This window comes from Dryobates pubescens, chromosome 28 (genome assembly GCF_014839835.1).
Source record: "Dryobates pubescens isolate bDryPub1 chromosome 28, bDryPub1.pri, whole genome shotgun sequence".
Taxonomy (NCBI): Eukaryota; Metazoa; Chordata; class Aves; order Piciformes; family Picidae; genus Dryobates; species Dryobates pubescens.
Genome location: NC_071639.1, coordinates 5,972,627 through 5,985,381, shown reverse-complemented (window position 1 = coordinate 5,985,381; position 12,755 = coordinate 5,972,627).

Sequence of the window (12,755 nt, the reverse complement as noted above, 5' to 3'; positions counted from 1 at the left end):
CCAGAAGATGTTAAGAAGGCTGTTTGTCTGGTGTGTATAACAAGAAGGACCTGTGCACATTTTTCTGTCACATCCAGAGCTATACTCCTGGAACCCGTGGTCAATGTAATATCATAAATATCCTACTCTGGGTAGTACTATCCCAGAGTAACTGGAGCTGTAGAAATGGTTATGAGACAAATCCATTTGCTAACTGCTTTGCTGTAGCTGTCGAGGAGCTTTCTGGTTTTTAGGAGCTTTCTGGTTTTTGTTTCCACCCAAGCTTGAAATATTTAGCAGAGTATTTATGGACAAATTTTCTAAGTCTGTAACACTCAGCTCTAGATGCAGAGACCTTAGACTTGTCATGCATCAATTATCCACACAGGAAATGGTTTGTTATATTTGCATTCAGAAACAACTCTTCCAGTGGCACTGATGTTTAGAAATGCCATTAATAGAGCAGAGTAGGCAGCCTTGTATTTTAAGTTCTGGGCTTGGTGACATGTAAACTCTATCAAGCTGATCTCAGCTATATCTGGATTTGTAAATAACCTGAATTCACCTGCCTGCTGTCCAAACTGTGACTGTCAGGAATCATAGACTTGTTGGGGCTGGAAGGGACCTCAAGGATCATCCAGTTCCAACCCCCCTGCCGTGGGCAGGGACACCTCACACTACAGCAGGGTGCTCAGAGCCCCATCCAGCCTGGCCATAAAAACCTCCCTCCCTGGGAAACCTGTTCCATTGTCACACCACCCTCATGGGGAAGAATTTCTTCCTAACATCCATTCTGAATCTACCCACCTCTAGTTTTGCTCCATCCCTCCTAGTCCCCCCCCTTACCTGACACTCTCAAAAGTCCCTCCCCAGCTTTCTTGTAGCCCCCTTCAGATACTGGAAGGCCACAATAAGGTCTCCTTAGAGCCTTCTCCAGACAACAGCCTCAAGTGTCTCAGTCTGTCTCCATAGCAGAGGAGCTCCAGGCCTCTGCTCATTCTTCTGGCCCTTCTCTGGACATGCTGCAGCACATCCAGATCCTTCTTGTAATAGGAGCAGCAGAAAGTTTCAGCACTGAATGCTGATGGCTCACACTGGGTAGGGTGTATTTCCTGGTTGCATTCCTCATGGATTTGTTCATGAAAAACTACCAATTGTTACCAATATCTGTTCTTCAAGGGGGCAAGCAAGCAAAGCTGTGGGCAGACAACATAAGGACAACTGGAGCTCCCTCTGTTTGTCATGTGGGGTTTGTTCAGTTCAGTTTTGTGCTTTGAACAGCTCTCTCTCTTTTAATACTGGCTTGTTTCTGTGAGTCTTTTGACTTCTGTTTAAGCTTAATACCTACCAGACATCCCAGAAACACTATAAAAAATTATCTCCTTGTATCCTTCCATGAAGACTTCTTTAGAGCTGAACTATAGGGAGAGCTGAACCCTGTTGCAGATTAGTAGCTACAGAACTCTTAAGACAGTGGTTGCTGCTGATGGGTTGTTGAATATTTTGCTTGCTTCCTGGATTTCCTTTCTTTGCCTGTGTCAGTAGATTTATTTAGTGAGCATGAACATGGAAATGCCTTTTTGATTTTCAAATCTGGACTTCAGATGAAGCCAAGAGTTGGATGCTGTCAGCCAAGGAGGTTTTTATTTCAGCCAGAGGGAGATATGCACCAGGGTTACACCTAGCCAGAGTATATCCTCCCAAGTCACACCCAGTTCTGCAGGCTAGCATTCTCTGCCTCTCCTGTTGGTAACTATGCTCATGCTAGTGCAGGGCCAAGCTCTAGGAGCATGACTGTGTCAGGGGAAAGTTTAGGCTCGAGGTGAGGAGAAGGTTCTTCACTGAGAGACTCGTTCGCCATTGGAATGTGCTGCCCAGGGAGGTGGTGGAGTCACCATCCCTGGAGGTGTTCAAGAGGGGATTGGATGTGGCACTTGGTGCCATGGTTTAGTCATGAGGTCTGTGGTGACAGGTTGGACTTGATGATCTTTGAGGTCCCTTCCAACCTTGGTGATTCCGTGTGGTTCTGTGATCATCTTGTAACTCAGACAAAACCCATGGAGATTGTTTCTAGGGATGTTACACTGTAAATACCATCAGATAAATCAAAGAACAGCTTAGATGGCACCTGGGTGTAAGGGAAATAGAAGGTGACCATGTTTGGTTTGGGTTTTTTATGTTGTTTCTGTTTCTTACTTTATTCGTTCATGGATATGGGAATGTTCTAAAGGTAAGTTATCATTTCCCAGCAGAAGGGTTTGGAAGTAATCCTAGAAGATGCCAAGGAGGTGTGACCCAAAGAGGTTGCTGGCTCCTGGGGACCAGACTCCCCTTTCACTTTTCATGCATTTTGTGGCCCCATCCAGAATGGAGGCTTAGGGGGGATGTTTGCCAGTCCACATCTGACTGGAAGACAAATTACCCCACCTAGTGGAGTAAGAAACTTCATTTACAATTGAACGTGGGGCATACAGACACGGAGAGAAATGTCTCCAATATTCTGGGATTTATCTTCAGGTCTTTGAAGGTAAATAGTTTCTGAAGGAAGTTCTGCTCCTGTGTAGCAGTCCTGCCATGTAGCACAATTCCTCTGGGTATTAGATGATTGCTGGTTACTAGAAGCTGTGACAGTTGATGTATCCTGAAACCTGTTGCAGGTGCAGGTCTCAGCTGACATCCAGGGAAGAGCTGTGGAGTCTACCTCTGGAGATATTCAAGACCCACCTGGATATGTTCTTGTGTGATCTGCTCTAGGTGGTCCTGATATGGCAAAAGGGTTGGACTGGGTGGTCTTTTGAGGTCCCTTCCAGCTCCTTCTGTTCTGTGATTCTGTGAAGAACTGTAGCCTGTGAAGGGTTCCCCAGAATTCAGCTCAGCTAGCCAGCAGAAAAGGGACTGACAGAAACCGAAGGCGTCAGGCTGGTGTCTTTCCAATTAGTTTCTGTGCTTTAATTCTCTCCTGGAGTTAACTGGCTGAGCTGACTTCTACCTTAACAGGTACTGCAGCCTAATAGGAGTGCTTTTTTCAACAGGAAAATTGGTGCTGAGGAGCTGATGTGACTGCTTCACATTTCATTAGCAATTGAAGGGTGGTAAGATATACCCTTGAAGTACAGCTGCCAGCTGCCTTGCATCTGAACGAGTTGCACTCTCCAAGAGCACTCTGCAGCATGAATAAAAGCCCAGCAGTGGAGGTGATCAGTAAACTCTTCAAACTGTGCTCCTGGTGCAAACTGAAGTGAGGGTGCACCCGGAGGCCAACGTTAATTGTTTTAGATTGGAGCACTCAGTAGTGTCTGGGTGTGATCTCATAATGTCTATTGTTTTTCACTCGTCAGCCTGAAGAAATCGAAATGACTGGAGGAGATGGGCAGTGAGTGAACTTATTGTTTAGTAAAACCAAAGTGCTGAACTGAAGTTGTCTAAGGACAGAAGTAGATAACTAAGTATACATAGTCCCTTGTGGTGCATTTCCTGTGCAGACAAATGATGAGCACAGGGCATCTTCAAGGATAAATACCTAGTTTGACACTGCCCTGTGAGTTCTCTCTTTGGAAAGAAGGTGAGCTGTCACATTTTTCTAAGAATAAAACCTCTTTGAAGTTCCTCTCAGGCCCAGTCCAAAGGAACTAAGACAATCTCAATGAAGAAAGGAACTGTAAATGTCTAAACAAGAGGAGCTGCTTTCCTTCCTTATTTTCCAGAAGCTGAAGACTTGCTTTTATCTGCTTACCACTACAGCTTTCAACAACAAAATATTGCTTTAGATAATTCACTTTGTCATCTGTCAGCCCCAGCTTCCTTGTTCTGCTGGAGGAACTTCCCACCTAGGGATTCTACCAGTTCAGCAAAGAAGCCAGTGTAAAAGGAATGTTTTCATACTATCTGTGGAATGGGAAAGAAAACACTTAGGGAACAAATAAACAAAAATGTTAACCATCATGTCTGTGCTTAGTTAGTTTCTGATGGCCGTGGGGATGGCAAAGGTGCTGTGCTGAATGAACACTAGTGATGTGCTATAGAACACCAGGCATAAGCCCTGCGAACGCAGGAATCAGGGAAGTGGTCACAGGTAGGGTGGAACATGCAGGGGGTGGATGACTGAAATCACAACAAGGCAGTCATTTAAAACCAAGACTGCTGAAAGCAAAACTACTGAAATGTGGCAAACTCCAGCCCCAAGCACTTAGTGAAGCAGTGGGAAAAGCAGTGATGTGCTTACAGGTGTGGCCAAACGAGAGCTTTTCAGTTATTACTTCAGTTGCCTTCAGTGGTAGAGATGTATTGAAAGGCTGGCTGGAAAACTCCTTCTCTTATCTGCATTGAGAAAAGAAGGCTGCAAGGTGAACCTTATTGTGGCCTTCAAGTATCTGAAGGGGGCCTACAAGAAGGCTGGGGAGTGACTTCTTAGGATATCAGGTAATGACAGGACTAGGGGGAATGGAATGAAGCTGGAGGTGGGGAGATTCAGGCTGGAGGTGAGGAGGAAGTTCTTCACTGTGAGAGTGGTGAAGCCCTGGAATGGGTTGTCCAGGGAGGTGGTTGAGGCCCCATCCCTGCAGGTGTTTAAGACCAGGCTGGATGAGGCTCTGGCCAGCCTGATCTAGTGTGAGGTGTCCCTGCCCATGGCAGGGGGATTGGAACTAGATGATCCTTGTGGTCCCTCCCAACCCTGACTGATTCTATGATTCTATGGTTACTTTGGGGTTGTGATCTGATGACCTGTCAAATGTGTTACAGCTAGTTACTGAAACTAATCACTATACTTCCCCATTGCATCTTCCGGCTTGTACTAAGCAAACTGAACACTGTTCTTGTACTCTGTAAACTCTGCTGGATTTTAAAGCAACCACTCAGACATCAGCAGGAGTGAAACTGGAGAAGTTTCAAATGTGAGCTAGGCAAGAAAAGTCATCCTGAGATTTCAGTATTTCCCACTGGAACAAAGCCAAGCCCTTACTGAGGTTTTAGGCAGGGAGATATGCAAGATGGGGGGGTGGCTGCACCTGAGCCTGCCACCTTCTTCCTTAAGCACTTGCGGTGCCTCTGTCAAGGTGTTGACAACGTGCTCTGCTTCTACCTTGGAACTGAACAACTTTCTAAATCAGAATTTCATTGGAACAGTTACACTTGTACAAAAGGTTCAGATATTGACACAGTGGGTATTTTATGCCTTGTAAAATGGGGAGCATCCATTTTTAGAGACATTGAAAAGCCTTCCCTGGCCAACTTCTCCTTTCTGTTTTATTGGACATTACAAGCAGAACCTGTCCCATCTATGAGAGTATTTCACGCCCATGAAAACTGCCATCTGCCACAAAGCACTCTGAAACCAGTTGAATCTGGAGACTGGTAAAACACCCCGCTCACAGGTTCTGATGTTGCTGCACCTGACTGCAGTGAAGCAAGCATTTTACCTAGCCTTAATTGAGTGACTGCAAGGAACACCTAACATGGTCTCACAGGAAGGGGTATTTGATGCTGTTTTCACATCAGCCTAGCTGAAGCCTTCTAACATTTCTCACAGTTTGTTGATGGCTAACAAGACACGGCTCAAGCTGTCTGCTCTGAACAAAGTCTCCTCATTTGTATTTTTGGTGGGAGTTTGGGACATTTATTTATTTATTTATTTCAAAATCTAATTGAAAGCATTTATACAGAGCTTGAAATTCCAGACAGGCACGGGATTTTGCTCAGAGCAATTGTCAGTGTACAATGGAGGACTTTTCTATATATTTGTTGTGTTTCCCCCCTCCTCCGATCCCCCTTGGCCAAAGCAAATTTCTGCTAGCGGTGTCAAAAAACCATAGCAACTATCTGGTGACAGAGCTGAGGAGGTTTTGTTCTGCAGAGGACTCATTAATCACTTATGCTGCCCCCAGCCCCTGGTCCCATCCAATGTGATTCTGGGAATTTTCTGCTGGAAACTGGCACGGGTGAAGCAGTCCCCTCAGCGCAACCTATGGGGGAAGCAGAGTTTGTGCTTCGTAGTGTGTGTGGCTGTGGGAGGCTCTAGGGATGGATGGATGGAGGCAATCCTGAAACCAGGAGCGTTCTCTTCAGTTCTCTGTCAGGGGATGGAGAAGCAGGAGAAGGGTGTTTTCCTGGGGAGCAGCTTGGAGGCTGGCTGGTGGAGCAGCAGGGGAGAGCAGAACATGTTCAGTGGGCTGATCACAGCCTGCATCCGGGCGGCTTTCCATGGAGTGTGGGCGCTGGTGCTGGAGACCTGCTGGTTGCTCAGAAGGTGCCTCTGCTTATCTCAGTAACACAAGCTCCCCATGCTCAGCAGCTCACTGGGCAGCCACCAGCCCTCTCCTCAGCCCATGTCTCAGCTCAGGTTTATTAATGTTACCCCTCTAAGGTCCAGTTTTAGAATCAGACTCGGTCATCTGAAAAAGACTTCTAAGATCATTGAGTCCAGCTGTTGACCTGACTCCATTAAACCATTTGTCAAAGCACCATGTGTCAAAGTACCATGTCTACATGTTTTTTGAACATCTCCATTGACAGTGACTCCATCACCTCCCTGGGCAGCCTATTCTGATGCCTGACCACTCTATCAGCAAAGAAGGTTTTTCTAATACCTAATCTAAATCTCCCCTGGTGCAGCTTGAGCCATTTCCTCTCATTCTATCACCTGATACTAGGTAGATGAGACCAATCCCTACCTCACTACAATCTCCTTTCAGGGGATTGTAGAAAGCAATGAGGTATCTCCTCAGCCTCTTTTTCTCCAGACTAAACAACCCCAGTTCCCTAAGCTGCTTTTCACCAGCCCTGTTCTCCAGACCCTTCACCAGCTTTGTTACCCTTCTCTGGACATTCTCCAGCACCTCAGTGTCCTTCTTGTAGTGAGGGGCCCAAAACTGAGGACAGTACTCAAAGTGTGGAGTCACCAGTGCTGACTACAGGGGAAAGGTACAGTGCTCCTCCCTGTCACAGAATTCTATTTCCTTTTCCATTTCATTGCTGAATTTCAGCTACTACTTGTTGATTTTTGCATAGTGTGAGTACAAATGAAGTTTTCAGCAGAGTGGCTTGTCCAGAATGTGCCAGCAATTGAACCTGGACCTATCAAAACAGTCAGAAAGATCCTACTCACTCACTGCCTTTACTTGCTCAGTCCATGAGACCTCCCAGGTGCAGCAGAAATCCACCCCACTGGAATTTGTGTTCCTGAATACATACATTAACCACCTATGGTGGTGATTTTTATCTGTATTAATATATATGTATATTAATATAGATATTAATCAATGGTTAATAGATATATTAACCCCTTATGAAACAAACAGTGCCTCAATGAACTCTGGGAGCTCATAGTCCAGAAAAATGAGTAATTAGGAAATCTGAATGTGCCTCTTCCTGTATCCTGATTGTCAGTATTTACCCCAGATACAAAATCAAGCACCACCTTAGAACAGAATTTTTGTATCCTCATCATATTTGCTTGTTTGATATCCTCATAGGGCAAAGCAGTTGCTGTATGATCAGCTGGGCAGAGGCAGAAATGGTTGTTTATGCGTGGAAAGAGGAGTGGCCCTCAGCTCCTCTTGTCTTCTGGAGTGCTGTTTGGATGGAAAATAGGATCCTGTCTTACCTAATGATTTATGTGAAAACATGTCATGCTCCTCAATGCCTCTGAGGGGTGTTTTCCCACAGAAATTTGCATATCTGCTCTTGGTGCTGCCTTCACATCTTTACACCAGGCCATGTTTGGCTGCCACTGCTCTTCATGGGACAAAGATGGTATTAACAGTCAGGGCCCCATAGTGTGCCCTTTCCTTTGCAGATCCGTTGGTTCCCCTGTGAGGCCCCTGACTGCATTCAGGGTCTCCTTGCTTTGCTTTCCCTTCTGAAGTAGAGCTGAGGCTGTCTGAGAGAGACCCTGCCTCTCTAAGCTGGGCTAAGCTGTATCTTGAGCAGGGGAGGTGAAAATCTCATCTTTCAGCTGCTGTTTAACAACTGTTCTTACACTGCTGCTAAACAGCACCTCATAACAGGGGGGTTTTTTTGGTGTGTGTCTCTGATACCCCTCTTCTTGTGTTTCTTTACAGCTGATAAATGTTTCTAACATTTTGTGCATGTGTAGGTGACACAAAAGTGCCCTTACATTGCAAATGGGTTTAGCTCTGTTGGTGTATTGCATGTCAGCTGGAAGAAAATCTCCATGCACTTCCTTTGCTTTGGCATGAAACCCACTTCTCAGTTTATACCACCCTGGGGAGTCCTTGACCTCATCTGGAAATCAGGACTTCAGGTTGGGAGGGTAATCTTCAAGACATAGTTCCTGGAAAAGAAAGTGAGGTGTGGTGAAAAATGCAAACTAACTGCTGCTAAATGGTTAGGTGGGAACTAGGTTGGCATGCTTAGAACCTCCTGCAGCTCCAGTGAGAACAGGATGAAATGTGCATCTACATCATTTAAACTCAGGGTATGAGAAGATGAATAAGATGTAGACTGCAAACTATGTTTTCTGTTCATTTGCTGGGATGGAAAAAAAGCCTTCATATAGATGCCACATGTTGAACTAGAAGTAATATGATTTTTTTCCCCATGGTGTAATGAGGTAGGTCCTGTACTTGTCAAATTCATTGCTTACATAGGATGTTAGGGAAAATTTATGTCCTGAAAGAGTGGTCAGGCATTGGAACAGGCTGCCCAGGGAGGTGATGAAGTCATCATTCCTGGAGGTGTTCAAGAAACATGTAAACATGGCACTCTGGGACATGGTTTAATGGGCTTGGTGGTGTTGGGTTGATGGTTGGACTTGATGATCTTAGAGGGCTTCTCCAGCCTTAATGATTGTATGATTCAGTGCCTGCTCTTGTGGTTTTTAGCACCTGGCCATCTTTCATTTCAAGAATACCCTCTTGTTTTTGTCCATCCACACTTTGGCACCTACTGGTGTTGCAGAATTATAAACCACTTGAATGTAGTGGTAAGGGAATAGATTCTAAACTTTATCTGCTCTACACAATGCATGTCAAATAATGAAAAATTCCTTCTCTTTTTCCACTGCAGACCTCTGGGTGCTCAGAATCAGGAAGAGTTTTGGAACTAATCACCTGGTCTCACTTTTTCACTCCTGCTCTCCCTATCCTGCCTCCATCCCTCTCCCAGTTATGAATTACTAGCATTATGAAGAAGGCACACTCTTGGTTTTGTTGAAAGTTGTAAAATATTCACTAGAATCATATAAGAATTTGTCCTGCTGCTGGCAGAGAGCAGCCCTATAAACAATGTGCTCCTTTGTTTGCTCGAAGCATAGTACCAAATGGATTATGTGTAACAGCCATCTATAGAGCTTTTATTTCATCTCCATTCAGGCTCTGTGTGTTTTGCACCGCTTTTAATGAGTCTGCCTGAACTGTGGTAACCCCATGGCACATTTGTAAGCAAGAGATATTAGATGAATCAGCCCCTTCCAGGACTGCATTATGAGGAGACGTGCTTTCATTACAGGATTTATTTTATAGGTGCTAGACCCCAGCGAGAGGATGCTGTGGGCACAAGCAGCACTTATCTGCTCTCTAAGGCCAAGTTCAGGGTCTGTGAATCTCCTTTCCCACAGTCAAATCTCCATTCGCTGCGTGGCTTGAAACACAACCTGTATTTATTTTGTGCATGACCCCTCCGTTGCTCCCCTTCTGCTTCACACTCATACTGCAATGATTGATAGCTCTTTATAAAATACTCCATAAAGAACTATTTTACTTCCCCATCACCACCAAAGCTTGGGTTGCGCCCCCCCCCCCCCCCCCCCAAACAAGTACCAACGCCAGCATCTCGCAGCAGAGTGAAAAGCCTCTTCCTCCTTCTGCCTTTCTGATGTGTGAAGGTTTCCTTTCCGGCACAGGAAATGTTTATTCACCAGCAATAGAGCTCTCTGTTGTCAAAACCGAAACACATATTCATATAAGCACCAAAAGATGCCCTGTTTTTTCCTGTGGAGGCCTCTGAAGGTTTTACTTTCTTTCTTTCTTTCTCTTCCTTCCTTTCTTTCTTTCTTTCCTTCTTTCTTTCTTTCTTTCTTTCTTTCTTTCTTTCTTTCTTTCTTTCTTTCTTTCTTTCTTTCTTTCTTTTTCTTTCTTTCTTTTTTCTTTCTTTCTTTCTTTCTTTCTTTCTTTCTTTCTTTCTTTCTTTCTCTCTTTCTTTCCTTTCTTCCTCTCTTTCTTTCTTTCTTTCTCTCTTTCTTTCTTTCTCTCTTTCTTTCTTTCTCTCTTTCTTTCTTTCTCTCTTTCTTTCTTTCTCTTTTTCTCTCTTTCTCTCTCTCTTTCTTTCTCCCTCTCTCTTTGTTTCTTTCTCTCTTTCTCTCTTTTTCTCTTTCTTTCCCTGTTTTAACATAGTTTACAAATGTTACCAGAGCAAACCAGGATTCACAAGTGGCACAGTGCTCTATTTAAGTCATTTATGGCTTGTTTGACTGGAATCTTTTCTCAAGACCTTTTGTTTGTACTGCTGCTCTGCCATCACTATCAGAATCAGAACTGGGTGGGGGTTGCACTGGAAGTACTGTAACAAAACAGAAGCCAACTGCCAGCACAGTTACAAAGTAGATAAATACAAAGCCACGTGCTGGCTTAGAAGCCTCATCTTCCTCCTTTCTGTGTGTTTCTTGAAGTGTTTAGTTGTTTAAATATTATAGCTCAGGCAAGTCTTGGCTTCCTAAATAGAGGACCTAGTGGAAAAACTGGGGATGGTGAAAGAAATACAAGAGATGCCATTGCTTTGGATAACCCCCAGAAGAGCTAGAGATTCAGGTCTGGAAGAAGTCACTGTTAAGGTTGTAAATTCCATGGTTGGAAGGTGGCTTTGGCAAGCAATTACAGGCAGTAAGGAAAAAACAGGTTGAAGTGTGAGGCGCTGAGTCTTAACGAGAACAGCCCAGGGCTGCAAGTATCACCTTGTGCTAATTGCAGTCTCTGCTAGCTAGCAGCAGTGGAGAGCAATGCCCAGGAATTCAGAGTACCATGAAGAAAAAGGCAGAGAGGTCATAAAACATAGCTTGTTATTACAGGAACAGGAAGAAGTCTAATGGTGAAGACAAATTAATTAGCAAAGAAAACTACTTGGGGGAATATTTTCTAATTTTCTAGGCTGTGGGTTTGTTTATTTTTTAATTCCAGTAGCAAATCATCTCCCCAGCCCCAGTTTGTGCAAAAACACACAGTGGCAGACTCTTTTATTCGTAGCTTTACTTTCTAATAAAGAAATCCTTTCCTGTTGGGTGTGAAGCTGCATGTTTTTCACTCGGGGTGTTTTTCACTCTGTTCTTCCTTTGTGTGAGAACCTGCCCTCTGCATTTCTTAGATGAATTTTGGGTTGGGTTATGGAAAAGTACTGGGGCAGCTTTGCCTGCAATCCTATAGCTGTCTAAGGCTACAAAGCCTTGTATTCTTACAATAAGTAGTAGTTATAAAGGGTCCTGCCTTCTTAAGCTATCCACGGAGTCAAGTTTCTCCCTCTCTCTCCTCTCAGAGACACCGATCGGGGTCCGTGCCCTGTGCCACACTTGCCCTTTTCCACACACTTTTCATTTCTGATTTTAGTAGTGCAGCCACAGTCCCTCTACTGTGTTTGATGCTGTCATAAACATGTGTGTGTGCATGCATGAGATACACCAAGGTAAAGAGAGACAGACCCTGAATGTAGTAGTGGATGTATGGGTTTGCTGCAGCATCTCTGTTTTGGCTTCAAAGGATCACAGTATGCCAGGGTTGGAAGGGACCTCTGAAGATCATTGAGTCCAACCCCCCTGCCAGAGCAGGACCATAGAATCTAGCACAGGTCACACAGGAACACACCCAGATGGGTCTCTTGAAAGTCTCCAGGGAAGAAGACTCCACTACCTCTTTGGGGAGCCTGCTCCATTGCTTTGTGACCCTCAGAGTGAAAAAATTCCTCCTCAGGTTGAGGTGGAACCTCCTGTGCTGTAGTTTATATCATTGCCCCTTGTTCTGTCACAGGGTGCAAGTGAGCAGAGCCTGTCCCCTCTCTCTTGACACCCACCCCTCAGATATTTGTAAACATTTGTCAAATCCCCTCTCAGTCTTCCCTTCTCCAGACTAACCAGCCCCAGGTCTCTCAGCCTCTCTTCACAAGGCAGTCCCTTCATCATTCTTGTAGCTCTCCGTTGGACTCTCTCCAACAGATCCCTGTCCCTCTTGAACCAGGGAGTCCAAAACTGGATGCAATATTCCAGGTGAGGTCTCAGCAGGGCAGAGTAGAGGGGGAGGAGAACCTCCCTTGATCTGCTGGACACACTGCTCTTAATGCAACCCAGGATCCCATTGGCCCTCTTGTCCACAAGGGCACATTGCTGTCCCATGCAGCACTTGTTGTCCACCAGCACTCCTTCTCCACAGGGCTGCTCTCCTGCAGATCACCTCCCAGCCTGTACTGGTGCAGTTTGTTAGTCCTTCCCAGATGAAGGACTCTGCACTTATCCTCACTAGGTTCCTCTTTGCCCATCTCTTCAGTCTGTTTGCTTCACTTTTTACATGTCAGTCTTCAAATACCAATACCTGACAGTGAGAGACTGTCAGTGAGAGACTGAACTGCCCTGAAGACAGCTTCTGATCGGAATGAAAATGTCCATCACGCTTGATGTGCCTGCACTCTGTGTCACTGAGCTGCAAAAACAAGCAGCACCTGCACACTCCTGAGGAGGGGACTGAAATAGAAAGAAGATTACAAAAGTATTTGGAAGCACTTAAAAAGGCTGATGGAGCACTTGAGGGGAGGGCTTGCTTTAATGAATATTTGTGTTGCTG